The sequence below is a fragment of the Sitophilus oryzae genome, unplaced genomic scaffold, assembly GCF_002938485.1.
Source record: "Sitophilus oryzae breed Bouriz unplaced genomic scaffold, Soryzae_2.0 scaffold_1518_pilon_pilon, whole genome shotgun sequence".
Lineage (NCBI taxonomy): Eukaryota > Metazoa > Arthropoda > Insecta > Coleoptera > Curculionidae > Sitophilus > Sitophilus oryzae.
In genome coordinates, this window is record NW_022146190.1 from 568,916 (window position 1) to 588,483 (window position 19,568).

Consider the following 19,568-nt stretch of genomic DNA (forward strand, 5'->3'; position numbering starts at 1 on the left):
ATTCGGTTCTGATGTTTCCATTTATGTTATGTAATGTTAAATCAAAGGAAGTTTATTTTATTTTCTTGTTCAATTTCGATGGTAAATTGTAGAATTTTATTATAAGAATTAAATATTGTTAAGATGTTTTCAACTTGATTTTTGGGACAGCCATTATACAATCGTCAACAAATCTAAAAAGAAAAAACATTTATCGAATAGGTGATTTTTGAGAGTACTGTTTCCTCTAAGTCCTCCATTACTATTTGTGCTACTGCACTTGAAATCGAAAGCACCATTGCGCAACCCTTTATTTGTTTATACAGTTCGTATTGAAAAAAGTTGAATTTAATGTGAGTTCAGTAGCGCTTATAAACTCGTCAAGGGGATGTCAGTATATTTTTGATGTTATTCCACTTATTTTTAATGATTTTTTAGTGCTAGAGTTATTGGAACATTAGTGTATAAAGATACAACGTCTAGGGAACAAGTACATAATCTTTTGGAATTTTAATATTTTTTAGTTTTTTCTTTAAATTGAAAGAATCTTTTAGATAATAATCGTTTTTGTATATTATATTGTTAAGTATATTTTTGAGATATTTTGAAAGTGAGTAAAATGGTGACTGGGTACACACATGAAACAATGGGGCGCAATGGGATGCCATCTTTTATGTAATTTAGGGAGTCGGCCATATTTTGGTGGGATAGCATTGCGAATTTTAGCCCTTTTGCAACATTGGGTGAAATATATTGGTTATTCTCCCATTTATCGATTAATTCGTTATTTTAATTTGCTGTGTGTTTGTTAGGTCACGCTTGATTTGTTTATATGTTTTTTATCTCATTTAATAGTTGTTTCATTTTTTATTATAGTCAAGTGACGTCATTATTACCGTTTTGTTACTTTTGTCAGCTTTTAGAATTTTAAATGAGAATTTTGGTTAAAATTTTTTTGTTTATATAGATTTTGTGCATTTCAGTATTTTCTTTCGGTTTTCTATTTTGTTTTTAAAATTTGATAATGTTACTAGTTTTACTTCTTATTTCTGTCTTTTGATTATTTGTAAGGTGTTGAAAGCCCGTTTCTATATTACTTATGATATCTTTTTTGTAGGTAGGTGTTTTTATTCACAATTTCCATGGCAAAGTTCGGTCCATAACTCAAAACACATTATTAGCATAATCAGGAATGGCAGTATTTGTTGTTAAATTTCAATCCAATATACAGTTCCAGAATTTTTAACACTATTTGCTTTTGCACTGGTTTTTTTTGTTTTTTCCAAGAGGTTTGAATTTTTTTTCTGGTTTTTTTAATTTTATGTTTTTGAAACAGTTTTCGTTATTGGCAATAGACACAGTTTTAAATTTTTCGAAAGTACAAAGTGGTATCTTCTTCCTGAGATTCTCCTCTAAATTACTTAATTTATTTTCTAGCTTCTAGCGAGATAAAGACCCTACCAGGTCGAAACGTCATGAAATATTTAATATAAAAAAAAAACCGTTTTTCGCATTTTTACCTGACCTAAAGCCAAGAAAAAAATTAAATAATATATATATATATATATATATATATATATATAATCTTAGAACTGTGATTAAAACAAATCACTATTTTCATTCATATTGCAATCAATGAATAATAAGAATATTATATTATCAAATATTACTCTAATTAAATTTTCGAATACAAAGTAAATATAGAAGATAAAACATATTATAGAGATGCAACCATAAAACGTGTTTGTTATATTTACATGGTGTTGGTAGATAGCATCAGCCGTAAACTGAATAGCAACTTATTACTGGTATTAAGCAGCCACCGTTTAAAGTATACGTGTAGCCGTCAAAATTTTGTTTCAGAGAGTACTATTTTAGATCTCACTGAACGAAATAATGCAATAAAAATTAATTATTGTGAAATAACTGAATTCTATTATATTTATGATCGAAAAAAGCAGCGTCAGCGATGGCTATGAAATGAAAATTGCTGTCATTTTATATGTAATATAGTGAATGTCATCGATCGTCATTCAAGCCAACTGGACGCCGCTTTTTTTTTTCCGTCATACGGTACCTTTTTTGTTTAAACTTTTTCCTGTGGGAGAAATATCGCCACAAAACGGCCTTGTCGTACAGTCACTATCATATATACGATGATCGTAATTATTTTGATGTAATTACTTCGACAATGAAATCATACCACCGAAATACTTTAGGTACTCGTACAATTCTTTGACCCGTCGGTCGATTTAGATGAAAAAATCTTTGGGTACTTCTATACCGTAATCATAGCACAGAAATAAATTTTTAGGTACTCGTACAATTCTTTGAAACGACGATCGATTTGGAGCGAAAAAAACTTTGGGAATACTACTACAACGAAATCATAGTACCAGAAATAAATTTTTTGGGTACTCGTACAATTTTTCGACACGATGATCGATTTAGATGAAAAAAACTTTGGAGACACTTCTGTATATGTATAACCATATGCGAAAATGTCAAAAATTGACATATTATGATGTCATTCTATTGATTGCATCCACACTATCTAAAAACGGCGGCGTATCGGCGTAACGGCGTAACGACCTTGAATAGATTTCAGTAATTCTATTGGCTGAAAAATTCATCTGTCAGAAATTTATCTGTCAATTCATCACAAAAATTTCAGCTAATAGAATTACTGGAAATCGATTCAAGGTCATTACGCCGTTTTTAAGATAGTGTGGATGCACCCTCAGAGTGTAATTTTGTATCGAATAATGTCAAAACACAAATACGACGACTGATTTAAACGAAAAAAATTTAGGTACTACTACAACGAAATCATAGTACCGAAATAAATTTATAGGTATTTCTACGTACAATTCTTTGACACGACGATCTGTTTTCTGAGACGAAAAGCATTTATAGGTACTTCTACGTAAATTTCTAGGTACTCGTACAATTTTTGACCCATCGATCGATTTAGATGAAAAAAATCTTTAGGTACTTCTGGTACTTCTACAACGAAACCATAGCATTAAAATACATTTTTAGGTACTCGTACAACTTTTTGATAGATTCCGAGAAAAAAAAAGTATGTACGTCTACAACGAAATCATAGCATCGAAATAATTTTTTAGGTATTCGTACAACTTTCTGATCGATTCCGAGATAAAAGAATAGGTACTTCTACAACGAAATCATAGCATCGAGATAAATTTTTAGGTACTCGTACAATTTTTTGACATGGTGATCGATTTAGATATATGATGGTAAAGAGCGTTTTTCGGCCCTTTCGGTATTATTTATTAATATACACTAAAGGTGTAAGAATTTTGTTCATTTCATATATTTGAGCGGGCCGAAAAACGCTCTTTACCATCGTTTGACGGGAGATGCACTAATATCTCACCGACAACTTACGACATCGTCTGTTGATATAGAAGAAGTTTTGCTTGCCGTATCGGTGAGAACCATTTATAAGACAGAATATATCTAATACTAACAATAAGTACAATAATATTCACTATAGCAGAAATGCACCGTTTTTACTTCTGCACTGTGATCAATTACCGCGTCAAAAGGTCCGTTCGTCTAATTCTAATATAAATATTTGAGAATTAAAAGCGGCAACGTCGTGGGTCTGGCGAAAACGAATAAACGTCTATTTTTTATACAAATGGGACAAATTAAACGGTCCAGCATCAGGGTCTGAAGGCATCGCTTGAACATTTTTCGTCCGATATACCCCGGGTCTGACGGCCTATCTTAAACGTACCGGGTCTGACTCCGTCGACTTAATAAATATATATATATATATATATATATATATATAACTTAAAAAAGCTTGTAAATTTTTTTATATTGTTTTGTTATTACAACTTGTCACAAAATCTTATGTAAGTCTCTCGTCAATAAAATTAAGAATTTAAGAACAATCATCGATGCACTTTGCTATTTTTGAATTTTGTGAAAAGCTGTTTTTTAATTAAATAATGGAAGTAAGATCATAAAATACGCCTATTTTATGTTTCCTGTTCATTATTTCAGAATGGAATTACTCTGTAATGAGGAAGTACCTAACTCATGAAACATTTCATTACGAGTATTTCAGTTCTGGAAAACTGCATGTACGTAAATGAACGCTTTGTTTTGATTTATATTACAACAGCTTCCTAGAACGCGGTTTGTTTTATTACAAGAATTGCTACTATTTTTGTTATGAATTTAAAGAAAAATTGTTTAAATTTAGCAGTGGTGTACCGACATAGATTGCCTAATATTTCAAGTTACGAAATATAGACAAACTCTAGAATGTAAATTAAATTTTTAATTAACTCTGATTTTATACATACACAATTATTTCCAAGAAAATGTTTTATGTTTTCTAGATATTTATCTGGAATTTTGCAATGAAAATAAATAAACGTATATATCTATTAACATGAAAGATGATGTGAAAATATATTTTTTTAAATAATAACTTGGTTGGTTGGTTAAAGTGTCAATACAACGCTTGTAGAACTCCAATTCACAGAAGAGTCGTACCAGAACCTGGTATCCCTAGAGATCATCACGGTCTTTCTGCCGAGGAGCAAGAGGAAAGACATCACCTACTTGCTGAGGCTTATCCAGGCTCAAAACTATAATGAAAGAACATCGAGTTGCCGAGTCATCAACTCGAGGGAGGAGGGCAATGGTCAGGTTCTCACAAGAGGAATTGACCTCCTTGACTTAACCTCTATTCTAGATACGGAACAACACCGGTGTCAGGTCTAAGGAGAGACCAAGTTAAAGAGGTGGAGAAAATGGAGACATATCCTCCAACCTCCACCTCACGGGTCCCTCAGCCGCAAACAAGCTCTGTGAGAGACACGGAGGGCCCCACCTTAACCGTGGAAGGGTGTATATCCCCGGAGGAAAAACATCTGAACAGAGAACATCTGAACAGAGGAGGATGGGAATCAATGAGAACCTCTCAGCTCTGTTCCGACAAGGAGAGAAAAAAACAGAATAGAAAGCCATCCAACACCGGGAGGCAAGCAGGGACGTATCTCAAGAATCGGCGAATTGGTTGGTGGAAATCGCACCTAAGCTTAAAAATTAGCAAGGGCCGGGACTGGTTGTAGTGAAGGGAGAAAACATCTCTAAAGGGGTGGTCATCGCGGTCTTTCTGCCTAGGAGCAAGGGGAAAGACACAACTTACCTGCTGAGCCTTATCCAGGTAGGTGAGGTCGTCACAATAGGAATTGACCTCAAATCCAAGGAGGCAATAGAGAAAGAGGGACCTATCCTCTATTACAACACCGGTATCAGGTCTAAGGATAGACCAAGTTAAAGAGGTGGAGAAAATGGAGACAGATCCTCCACCTCACGACGCAGACAAGCTCTGTGAGGGACACAGAGGGGCAAACTCCAACCGTGGAAAGGTGTATGCCCTCGGAGGAAAAACATCTGAAGAGAGAACATCTGAACAGAGGAGGATGGGAAGTACCTTGTCCCCCCTACAACAGGAAAATGTGTATGATGGGTTATAGACTCTGTGATGAGTCATAACTCAAGAAAGTGAGCACAATAGATCTTTAAGGTCGCAGTGATTAACACCCTCTCTCACTCATTCTACATCGAGGACTTACAAGAGTATTACAAACAAAATTCAAAAGGAAAGAGGTGTCTATTACAAGAGAAGTCACCTATAATTCCTGTGAATTCTGTCAAAGACATAGACATTCGCTCCCAAAATGATCGATATTAAATAATGATAAATTAATGTTATTGTTAACAAATAAAATAAAAATTTCGTATTTTTAATTTCGGTATTCCACTAGTGAAGAAAAGATATTGTATCAATTTTTAACCCTATGATTGTACCCCACTAGTGGATATCACTTTAAACGCTTCATGTGAGTGGATATATCTCTTGTATGATTATATTGAAAAATATTTTTTTCAGTGTAGGATATACTTTTGCTAATTTGCATCACAGATTCAGTTCATAATTATTCTAGTATCAAGGCTTAAATTTATACGCAATAATATTATATGTATAACCAATTTCACGTTGCGGTCGGTTTATAAGCGGGTAGCTGATGTAGTACCATCACCTGCATCGCCGCGATCCATATTCCGCGTTTCTGCGAATCCGAAGTGCGGGTCGTTACGTCGCAACGCCGACCGGCGCACATTCTATTCAAATTCTTGTCAAGATTAACATCGTTCCGGGAACCACCGGCCACCACGGATGGTACCGCAGAGACCAATGTTGTCAAATTATAATACTTATCTCAAAAAATAGTACTATATTTTAAAATTTTATAGAACAGTAAAACATTGATAATTCGGGCACATATCTTATAACGCTACATCGCATAGTTTTATCTTTTTTTATGACAGACAAAAAATATAGTAAATACTAAATACTAGAGGGGTCTTTTTACGAAAAGAAAATCGTCGGTGGAGTTGGAAAATATTTGCATTAAAATTTATGTAGGGATGGGGGTAGTTTTTATCCTTCCCGTACGTTTTCTTGGTTTTTGTGAGGGTCAAATGTTAGAGCATTTAGCAAAACCTTGACACCGAAAATCTCATTCAAATAGGAATAACGGTTCTTAAAATATATGAAAAATTGTGTTTATTTTTTAAAGTTTGATGACCTCTAGCGGACTAACGAAGCACTTTTGTATAGAGGTAAATTTTTGTCCAATGAACTTATTTTGATTCCAGAAATACGTAGTAGTAGTTTCTATGTCCACGGAAATATGGGGACCCTGTATATCCAAATTTTCCAAAACCCCCTATGACCATCCAATCCATCATAAACATCTAACATACCCGAGAATCACTGTGTATAATGTATACCTAGTAAAAAACAAATACATTTTATTAGTAGATATATGTTAGAGAAGAATGACTTGGCAAACCCGCAGGGAACCACTGAGGAGTGCCTCGATGCGGTGTGCATATGATCGGGTACAAAATCGAACCATTCACCTTGGGGGGTACCACCAAATTCGAAATCGAGCGATTTCGAAGAAGCGATGTTGGGCTAAGCTTGGGCTGAGCCCTCATCTCGCCAATCCAACCTCGGAATCATTTTTTTTTCTTTTAGTAACAAAATAAATACCGATATGGCTATTATAATTTACATTTATATCAATACGCTTCTTGGAATCAATTTTTTAATATCAGTTCTCCATCGAAGAAGCTTTATCGAAAACGTATCGAATTCGTGATTTAATTTTATTATTACGCCAGTAAAATTATAAGGAATAAAGCTAAAGCTAAAACGACAAAGAATATAAAAATAGACAGAGAACGGATTAGTGGTAAGCGGTGATTGTAATACCAAAAGTACTGTTTGAGAATCTGGTCTTACAACATCAAAGGAAAGAAGATTATAGAAAGCAATAATAGGGAATTACCAATAAGGAAAAGCAATAATAAAAATACAAAATATTATTAATTTATTTGTATTTAGTAAACCGGCATGTACAAAATATGGAAAAGTGCTTTGATCTTACTTCAGATGAATACTATTATAGTCGGTTTCAAAATGCCTGATAGCACAGCGAGAAGGGCTTAAAACATCATAAAACCATAGGCGCTACAACTTTTACAAATTCCATCAGCTGACTTTTTTATATAATAAAATAAATTGTTTTGCCCTTGAATGAGAGCACAATAGATTGCAGGAATTTAAACGAGGAAATACCAACTCACGATAAAATTTGGAAAGTTAGTTAGAGACGTTAGAGGTAAAGTACGTCTACTGGATCTGTGTCTATGAAAGGAATGCAGACAAAAAAACATTTAAATAAACAGTAATCACTGATTAATCACGATCCTATTCAAACCACTCAACGTAAGCGTAAGAAGCTCAATTTTGGCGTACAGGTTGATTCTAGGGTGTACAGGTTGCATGTTCGATAAGAAGAGATTTTTCGAAATTCCAGTTCCAAAGGGGTCAAAACGGTCAAGTTTCCGAGAAAACGCTTAAACACGTATATTTTATTTTGTTTTTTTACATACTTTAAGATTTTTTAAAAATGTATACAGTGTCTTTCTAAAAATCTGGTCATTGATTAATCACGACCCTGCTTAAAGCGCTTGACGTAAAAAGCTGATTTTTGGAATACGGATTGACTTTAGGGTGTAGAGGTTCGATAAGAAGGGATTTTTCGAAAGTCGAATTCTAAGGGGGTGAAACCACCCCTCAAATATTAGAATATTTTTTATTTAAAAACCGGTGAGTTTTTCGTAAAAACTCTTAAACACGTATATTTTATTTTGTTGTTTTACATATTTTATGATTTTTTCAAAATTTATACAGGGTGTTTCATAAAATATGACCATTAAGTAATCACGATTCTGCTTAAATTGCTTGACGTTTAAAGCTGATTTTTAGCAAACGGATTGACTGTGGTGTGTAGAGGTTCGATAAGGAGGGGTTTTTCGAATCTCAAGTTCCAAGAAGGTGAAAACGCCCCTCAAATATTACAATATTTGTTATTTAAAAAACGGTTAGTCTTTCGGGAAAATGCTTGAACCCGCATAATTTATTTTGTTTTTTACATATTTTGAATTTTTTTAAAAAATCATACAGGGTGTTCCAAAAAGATGGGTAATTGATTAACCACGAAACGGATTTTTCAAAGAAGTCAAATTCCAACGAGATGAAACTACCCCTCAAATATTACCAAGTTATATAATAATATCGCCATATTGTTTTTTCTCATGCTGACATAAATCTGAGAAAATTTATCCAGTTTGTATGTTAATGGAAATTCTTGCTTTGCTTTATCATCACCATTACAAATGATTAATTCGACGCGAACCAAGTCGCCGGTACACGCTAGTATTTTATAAATCGCTACCCAAATAGAAGCTACAGAGTCTACGTGGACTTGACGAGTATGTCACCGCAAAACACTCCGCCCGCCCATTTCATTCGTTACTTGCAAATTTGTCGAATTTTTATTGATGGGACGCGTCGTCTAATTTTTTACGAGAAACATCTAGGGAATATATTCGTATCCCTCCTTACGCAATACGCAGATCCCGCAGCTACAGAACGAAATTGAAATGAATGACAGGCATTTTCTAATTAAATTAAATATGTATTAAAAATAAAAATTTATATTCTCTAATGTACTTAAATTTAAAAATTTTAACAATCATTAATGAAATAAATAACGCTTTAAACAATAGGTTATATTTATTTTTTTCTCACAATTATTCTAGTATTATGATATAATATACGAGTATTATTATCTTTAATAATGTACTTTTAAAAATTCCTAATAATACCAAAGAACTTAATACAGGGCAATTTGAAAAACAATACTATCGACGTCTTTAGTAATTCAAAAAATAGATTTTTACTAATTAAAAGAATATTTTTTCTTTTAGAGTTAACTATAGAAACTTGTTTATTCTAAAGTCCTTTATTAATAGAGAATTTTAATATTCTTGTAATTCTGCAGGGTGTAAATAATGACTTATTGCGAAAATATTCAGGAAGTGATTGCTTGTTAAACTTACTTTACTTTACTCTTTCGTGTCCGGATTATATTATAGTCTGTGGGGGCACGAAGGACATTGAAGATGTTTCATGTCCTGAAAGGCGCCGCAGTCGCAATTGTCGTCATTTCTGTCCAGCAAACCCCATTTGATCAAATTGGATTTTACTGGGGCCACCGCAGTTCTGATTCGGTTGAGCATTGAGCTCCAGGTTTTCCAGTCGCTAGAAACACCATTTGGTGGGTCCTCTGTGGGAGGGAGTGGGTAGTGGGAGGGAGGTTCATCCAGGGGGTGGCTTAGGAAACAGCGTCTGGATTTAAGTCTACCTGTGCCGCACTCTTGACCAAAAATTGAGTGACGAGCATCGGAGGTTTGTTTTAGTTTTTCAGTATGTTCATGAGCTTTTCTGCGTAAATCGGGGCTTGTAAAACCTGCGGCCTTGTAAAGGTTTTCTAAGGGGGTGGGTTTCATACAACCTCTGTCACTATTCTGCATGTTTCATTCAGGCTGATGTTCACCTTTTTTGCATGGGCAGATCTACACCACACTGGACAGGCATATATTCTGCAGTTGAGAAACATAGAGCTTGAGCAGAAGTTCTGACCACGATAGGTTTGGCTCCCCATTTACTATTGGTCAGCTTCCTTATAAGAGAATTTCGTGCTTCTACTTTTTTTGGTAAAAAATGAGCCTGCAATCACAGATCACATAGTATACCGGATGTCTCTCAAAAGTGGCTCACCCTATATTTTTTTTTACTTTTTCAGATTAAAAAAACGGGATTTGGTTAGGTTAGGTATATGACATAAATTAGGATTTATTGACGTATTCAATTGATTTCGGTCACTCCCTGTTTCACCGTAAATGACTACAACTTTTGATTTTTAAAAGACACCTTAGGTATTTTTTTATTTATTCGATAGAAAATGACGCTCTGAATGTTATATGTCAACTTTGGACATTTTCGCATATTATGGTTTATTTTAAAATTGTAACACGCGGTTCATAACGACAATTTGACTCGAAATACATAACGTATGGTACCAAATTATTGGTAAAAAAATGCTTTTTTTAAATAAGCTAATGAGCCACCCCTATTCCATTTAAAAAAATTGAGATGTTTAAAAATACGATTTGGATATCTTTTAACCGGCCAGGACAAAACACGAAAAGCATTAGACGATCAAATATATTTTTCCAAAACTCCTTTGATTAAAAAATAGAGTTTTTAACACAGCCTACTCTGAAATTTAAAATAAGATTTTTTAAGCGAAAATGACAATAGTTGACAGGTGATGTCATTCTATTCATAGTATCATTTTCTATCGAATGAAGTAAAAAAATACAAACGGTGCCATTTAAAAATTTAAAGTTGTAGTCATTTCCGGTAAAAGAGGAAGTTACCGAAAACAATAATTGAATATGTCAATCAATCCTAATTTATGTCATATACCAAAATTCGTTTTTTATCTGAAAATAATAAACAAGTTATAGGGGTGAGCCAGTTTTGAGAAATACCCGGTGTATACTATGTTATCTATGCTACAACCTAAAATTTGATTTGGTTAATGCATCCATTACATCAAATTATAATTTTCTAGTTTAGAACCGATATCGAAAATAATCAGAAATATTTGTGTAGAATGTGCATTTTATTGTTTTTATTTTAAAAATATACAATATTGGTAGTAGCGTGGCTGTTTGAAAACTTGTAAAATTTTTGGTTTGATGATCGTATCCAAATTTGATATTTCTTAGTATGTATGAAAATCTAGGAACTAGTGGGGTTCCAGTCGGAAGGGTTTGGACTAAAATTAATACACTTTGCTAATGGTCAACCTTTGACAGGTCAGTTGCTGTTTGCCTCCATGCCTTAGATTGAGACGAGATGCATTAGATTGAGACGCAATTGAAATGTGCTCAAAGATCTCGCAATTATTTCCAATGTTTTAATTAATAATCAGGCGAATTGTTCTTTCCATTTTAGATAGTATTAATGACATATAACTTTTTGCACGGAATACGCAAATTAAAAACTTTATTCATGTGCAAATAACAAGATTATTAAGTTTAATTTGTCAACTATACTACATTTTCAATCAAAATAACAGTAAATTTGCAACGACCTTTGACATATTTGTTAATGAAATGTTCTTAGCAACTATTTCAAAGCCTACTTATGGAGTTTTGACGCCACTTAGCCTCATCAGATTTTTTAATATTTTCCTGTTAATTTCTAAAAATTGACCACAGTGAGGCGGTTCAATCGCCTCAAGATAACTTTTAGTGTGGTTGACTGGTCAGTGATGATTTTACTGTGGAGTCTTCGATATTTCTCTTAAGCCTATTTTTTAATGTAGTTTTTAATGAAGGTTTTTTACCACGTTGATGTCCTGAGGATGGAATAAATAAATTCCGAAAGCTTGACAATTAACAAAGTGTATTAATTCTAGTCCAAACCCTTCCGACTGCAACCCCACTAGTTCCTAGATTTTGTTTCTCACTAGTCAGTCGATACTACTGTCTGTTTAGTATGCATGTATATTTGAAGTTTATTATAGTGACTATTATATATGTTGGAGGCAGATGCCGAATTCGGTCTATGTCCGAAATAATTAGACATATTATGGCGATTATAATTAAATATACCTACCTATATCCACAAAGTTACGCGGAAGAGTTTTGATTGCATTGGTTTCAACTTCTATGCGGAGGGTGTTAATCTTTTGTTGTTATATTATACCCTTGTTTATATATTAATAGTTAGTCAATGTGCCTGTATAAGTCGATGCTGCCAACTGGTGGCAGAAATTAAAACGTAAAAAGGGGCGGAGACTATTGAATTTGGCAAAGAAGTAGGGACTAGGAATTCTTCGAATTTAATTCTCGGTAAAGAATAAAATATCTTATCTGCTTTGAACCGAATTTTTACCTCAAAGCGTTATTTACATTTTTTATTTTTGGATATGGATTTATATTTATTTTGATTTTCATGGCCCCTTGTTAAATACTAAATTATTATATTAGGTATATATATATTTTATTTCTAGATGGATAATTAAAAAAATATATGAAACTATACCTACCTACCTCTGTAACTTTGTAAAAAGTATGACGGATTTAACATAATGTTTTTTGTTAAATGTAACATCCTATTTTATTTTAGATCATGCGTAAAATTATTACTTTTTTATGTATAATCCTTGTATAATGGTGTAACCTAAAACTAGTTTTCTAATATTTCAATTTGTTGATGATGAAAAAAATATTAGATACTATGTAGATATTTAAGGCAGATGCTACAGGGTGTTCAACATATATTAATGGTTAATTCTACGTATTTAAAATTTAAAAAAATATCTGCAGACTCTTTCAATGACACAGCCTATACTGAGTGTTTTTTTTTAAAGTGGTTCACCTCTATAACATTTTTATTTTTTCAGATTCCGAGAAAAAAACTAAATTGGGAATGTTAGTAGGTATATGACATAAATCGAGATTGATTCGTATTCAGTTAGTTTCGGTCATTTGATTTTTAAATGGTACCCTCGGTATTTTTTATACCGTAAGATCGAATAAAAACGGCGTCAGCGATGGCTATGAAATGAACATCGATGACATTTCTCATATAAATTTACATATAAAATGACAGCGCTTTTCATTTCATAGCCATTGCTGACGCCGTTTTTATTCGATCATACGGTACTTTATTTGATAGAAAATGACATTCTGAATAGAATGACAACTTTTGACATCAACAATCATATGTCAACTTTTGACATTTTCAATTAAATCAAAAATAGCATTTTAAAATTCAATCTAGTGTCATGGCTGTGTTAAAACCATTATTTTTTAATCAAGGATTAATCAAGGAGCTTTGGAAAAATTGATTTGGTCGTCTAATATTTTTTGTGTCTTTTCCTGGTCAGTTGAAATATGCCCATTTCGTATTTTAATCATAACTCAATTTTTTTTAATGAAACGAGAGTGGCTCATTAGCATATTTGGAAAAGCATTTTTTGATACCTAATAAATTTTGGTACCTAATTTTGGTAAATAATTTGGTACCACACACTCCGTATGTCGAGTCAAACTGTCGTTATCTTTACGACCGGTTACATGTTGTTTATTATCATGGCACTCTACTAGATTGAACTTTAAAATACTATTTTTTAAGTAAAAGAGTCAAAAGTTGACATTGAATTATTCTATTGAGAATGCCATATTCTGCAAAATAAAGTAAAAAAATACCGACGGTACCATTTAAAAACCAAAAGTTGTAGTCATTTCCGGTGAAACAAGAAATGACCGAAACTAATTGAATACATCAATCAAGCTACTTTTGAAAAACACCCGATATATTATAATTCTTTCTGATAGATTTTACAAAATCCTTCAACTTCTATTAAGAATGTCATATAACTAAATAAATCACTTTACTTAATGTTTAATAATAAATAATTTTTGTTTTGTCATATGGCAACTTGTTATAATGTAAATGAATTAAAAGAAGGATAAAATTCAGAACAGATTGCAAGCTGTTGAGTATAGGTGTACTTAATATACTTTCTTAACAAATGTTGAAAGGTTTTGTAAAATCACTAGAAAAAATAATAATATATATATCGGATCAGCCAAAAAAAATGTTTGAACACAGTGTAGCATCTAACTGCAAGTATTTTTACATATAAATATATTTTTTTTTCATCTCTGTAAAACACTCCTACCAAATTTGTGTAGTCCAACTTCGGAAACAACTGACAGTTAAGTAACATAGGAATAAAATTTTACTTTTTTTTTAAATTGTAAATACTTACTAACGTTATTTATAAAAAAAAGTTATAGAATTTTAGGCAGAATCGAAAATAAAATAAAAATGGAGTTTTGCATTAAAAAACATGTATCCGCCACATTTTTTGAAGCAACCAGTATACTCAAAAATAACATTTGAACTGTGTCTCTAAAGATTCTCTATACCCTTTTTTTTATTTTTTTGGAATTCCCAAAACAAACGAGATAATTAACTTTATTTCTTTCGTGATATCTCATTTTATAATATTTCGGAAGAATTAATCAGGTATCTTATTTTTATAATTATTAGAAATAAATCGGAATTAAAGGATAAGGGATATGTAAATATATACCATACGATAAAAAAAAACGGCCTCAGAGGTGGTTTGGAAATGAATATCGATGTCATTTGTACGTAAACAAATAGACGCCGTTTTTTTTCGCTCATACCGTATAAGAAAAAAAATTTAATAAAGCAAACGCATTTATTAATACATGTATATAGATTTACATGGTATGAAGAAATTCGCATTATGATCTCTGAAGGTCCCACCAATGCTTGGTTAAAGTGGCGAGTACGACCACTTAGCAGTCACACCTATAATAATTTAATAAAATATGAATATAATAAACAAACTTATTTCTTTTAGATTTTTTAAAAGCGAGTTATATGTGTTAAGTGGTTTTTGATTATTTTAGACTAATTTTTTTAGACATATGATTATTTTAGACCAAATTGTCTGCCCACTCAAACGTCTTTCAAAATTATAATGTAGGAAATTCTTAATATGTTTTAATTGGGAATACTTTTAGAAAGTTTCATTTTCACCAAACAAAACTACGTGTGTATAATAAATTGCAGTATAATCAACTATAATGCACGATATATACTGGGGGCGTCAAAACTAGATGTTGGGTTTTTCTCAATTATTTCGAACAGAAGTCCAATTTTTTCTCCAAAAATTTTGTCCAACTTTGTTTTGAAAAATAATTTTTAAATCCATAATCGATGTTTATACAGCAATGTCCTCTTTTAGAATAGATAATTATTTTCAGCTGCATCGATAAAATAAATCATATTTACTGATGCCAAGTAAAAAAATAATTAGGAAATTATTTTAGACATCTAATTCTTAATTTTTGTCGCTGATAAATAGATACATCACTTTTGACGACAAACCTACTAATAAAAATTGCGTAAAACAAATCATGTTTATTCGCAAAGAGACAATTGAAAACAATTTAATAACTATTAATTTGGGATATAGATCTTAATAAAACAAAAGTTGCATAAAAGCTTTGTTGATTTATGATATAAAATACAGTGTTTCATTTGAAATAGCAAAGAAAAATATAATATCTAGTTTTGACTCATCCTGTATATAATAAACAATTTAGTCTATTTTAATATTATTATATGAATTATATAATTATTAATTATTAACTTAAATTAGTTCCAGTAAAAAACGTCGATATTACCTATTTTTAACTTAACTTAGAAAGAGAGGGCTTTAAATATATATTTTATTATATAAACAATAAAATTCAATCCAAAAAGGGTCAAAATATATTCTTTGGTCAAAATGAACTCTTACGACTACGACATTATGGTATTTTTTGGAATGACAATTTAATAACAAATCCACCAAGCAAAAATACAAAATATAGCCTTTCTTTTCACAAACTCATAACCTTTGCTCATAACTAATAACTTTAAAAGTAAATATATATTTGAATCATCCTGTATATCTATAAAAATACCTCCCTGTCAAATTTACGCTACTTTTGCAAGCATATTTTACAAAAAATATGATTTGAGTGAAAATATAAAATAGGAAATCTGATATGAAGCTTTATCTAAACACAGGGTTGACTGTAGATAAAAAATATTTTACGTTATCAAGTTATTAAGAAAAATTCTCGGAAAAATTATAAAATACACAATATATCTGACAATTCCAAAAAAGCAAAGTGAGAAATGAAACAATTTATAGCATAAAATCAGTATTTTTTTAAACTTTTAAGCAAACTGGGCATTATCGTTTAATCTATCTATCAATCTATCAAATGTTTATTATTAAACTTATCTCAGACTCTATAACATTTTTCCCAAGAGTGATTTAAAACAAATTTATATGAATTTAGAAATAAATATGAACAGTATTTACTTACCTGTAAAACAGATGCTTTTTGCTTAATTAAATATGTTGGAAAATATTATCCAGTAGGTACAAATACACAACACTTAAACACAACAAAATAAACTAATAAAATAATAGTTTCTAATCCAAATTTCACAAATACTGTTTATGTTTCTTCGCGAGGGACGAAAAAACTGAATTTTTTAATTACTCAGATATGCATTAAGGTATATTTCAATTCAAAAGCTTATAAATATTTATTTTTATAAGACATAACCTAAACGAAACGAAATTACAAGTCGAGAAAGATCAACAAAACTGCCGAATTTAGAAGCGAATATAACTTTTTTTCCTTTTTTCTTGTCACAGTTGAAACAAACAAGGATAAAGCTATTTTCGTAAAACATGGGTGAAACGGCTAATAAGTGGCCCAATAGATGTGACCTCGCGCCCTTCCATTTTTGAACGATGGGCGGGTTTAACGGATTCCCCTCAAAGAAAATCGTAGGGGAATACAAAAATTCAGAACGGGCAAGGCGCCACCTAGAAGACGGGCTTGTACTAAGCCCTCATTGTACATCTATTTATACATAATCAAGGATTATACCAAAAAAAGATTAACCCCCTCCGCAAAGAAGTTATATAAAGAATATTTATAACAACGAAGTGGCACGCATTTGGCAAGTTTAGTATGGACAAATCGCCATATGTCTAATTATTTCGGACATAGGCCGAATTCGGCATCTGCCTCCAACATATACCAGTCTTGTAACCCAATTCCTTCAGAACTCTAGCCCTGGGTATGTCTCACAAACCCAGAGAACAAACTGTCCTATTTTATAAGACTTTTTTATTAATTATATTTTAAGGATTCGCGGGAATTATAACATAAGTTTCAATACTCAAATAAACTTTTACTTTTTGCATCGATTTGAATGAATCATAGAATATTTTTAGAACCACCATTAGGAAATAACATTTACGATATTCCGATTAATTTAGAATTTAACCATCATTATTTATAGTGTAACAAATTAGACAATATAACTACAAAGAAAAAAATATTATATAAAATACCGATAGAATTCCAAGTACCGAATTAAAAGCGATTATTTTTGTTTAACTGTTATTTCCAAGTTTTCTCTGATTTACTGATGATAAAAGTTAAGTATCATCACATGAATATAACGGTGTCATCCAGAATAAATTATTATTAGAATCTATATTTTTATTACTTTGTCTACGAATTCTACGATAAAAATATTGTTTTATGCAATGACTAAAGAATACAAGGACTAATAACACCGAAGATCAGATTGTTACCGTACCACCAAACAGTGCCGTGGCACATATTTTTCTTAACTTAGCTATTTGAAGAGATATTTATATTTTTGATAAATGTTTTGACTACGCCTATGGTGTATGCGGTGGTATCATACTAATTAATTACGAAAAAAAAACGTATTAAAATATTAACAAAAGGTACAAAACTAGTATCGACGTATAGCACATATTATCAAGTACATATACAGGATGGCGCACCTCAGTCGCCTCGGTTGATTATAGGAAAACGGAAAGATGTAGAAACAAAATATTTTATGGATGTATGTGGGGAGCGAATCTGCACAATTTAAAATTATTTTGAAATGTACAGGGTGTTTTAGAACTAAGATCCATACCAAAGTTATATTTTTTCTTATGGAACACCCGGTATCTTATTTCATTTTTGGATTCTTGGGCCCAAAAAGGTATTTATTATACCGGTTAAATATGTTTAAAATCTTTGGTTTTTGAGATATTTAGGATATTTAAAAATGCATGCTACTTTAGAATAGATTATTAACACCCTGTACATTGCTTTTCAGAACTAATTCCTGTGCTGAATTTTAAGCCAGAGAAATAAACTTTACTGAAAAATTTGATTGCTTTGTTTAATGTATACAGGGGTATCAAAAATTATTGGTCTATTTTAAATATTTATTTTACATAAAAACTTCGCTATTTCAAATACAACACCCTGTATTTTTTTAAATAAATCGAAGCAGATTCAAATGCTCTTTCAAACTATATTAGGGTTTCCTATACCTATCTAGCTCAGATTTTGAATAAAAAGCGATTTTTCGATAAAATGGCAATCAAGATGGCTGGTGTCGGCATGGCAATTTTAAAGTAGTAGTTAAAGGCTAGTTAAAGTTTGTAACTCTTTTCAAAATCGGCATTAGTTTATGAACATTATTATTTAGATTTATAACAGTTTACTTAAATTTAGCTACAATAGTTTAATACTTATTAAACTTCATTATTCATTATTTTATCAAGAAAAATAAAGCAGTATCTGCTGGTGGAACGAATGGAAATGTTACTAGTGATTTTATTTTGTGAGGAAAATTGCTTCTTGGCCTCAAGAGCCTATGCTCAAAGATATCCAAATAGGAATCTTCCTAATAAGCGTTCCTTGAAAAAATGCTTTTCTACTTCGCAGGGCTATGGTAGTGTGGTTTATAAAAAAACTATTAGGCAGAAACTAAGTAATTGGCTCTTTTATAGAAAATCCATATATGTATCTATATACACTATAAGTGTGTAAGCTTAGACAGAGAACAACTTAGACAATAGAAGGTAATTAATTTTTACACTAGATAGATTTTGACTTGCTTGGCTCATTTTGTCACGCTTGGTCAGTACCAACAGAGTGCCTATACATATAAATGCTCAAATTGTAGATAATAGTTTAGTTTTAATCATCTGCTGAGGATGCTGAAATGGTTTGCGAAACATGCGTCCATTGTTAAAAGTAATGTGTTTTGGTGTATTCTGGTGAATTAGTGTTTTATTTTGCTGTTGTAAAACCAAAGATTACAACTACAAGCTTTAAAAATAGACTATTCACCCGTCAATGATTTATAGTCGGGCGATATGAAATACTCACATGTCGTGTAATATGAAATATTCCATATTACCAGCAATACATGTTTCAGAAACAACAGAATATTATTGAACATTAACCAGAAGGTATTAACTAAATACATAGTAAACAAATACAGTATACTTTGTTTAGCCTTACCTGCAGGGCATATTTTTCATCTGGTCGGGCCCTAAGGCCCAAGCAAAAATTCGAGCCCTCTTATCCAATAAAATTCAAAAATTCTC

At 31.7% G+C, this 19,568-nt stretch overlaps 1 long non-coding RNA gene across 1 annotated transcript; it reads right to left on the bottom strand.

The window, feature by feature from the left end:
• Positions 1-14,748: 14,748 nt before the first annotated feature.
• Positions 14,749-16,824, bottom strand: LOC115878600. The gene is made up of 2 exons (XR_004049560.1): positions 16,450-16,824; positions 14,749-14,875 (listed from the first exon to the last, which is right to left on the bottom strand). It is a non-coding gene; the product is annotated as an uncharacterized LOC115878600 (long non-coding RNA).
• Positions 16,825-19,568: the final 2,744 nt, after the last annotated feature.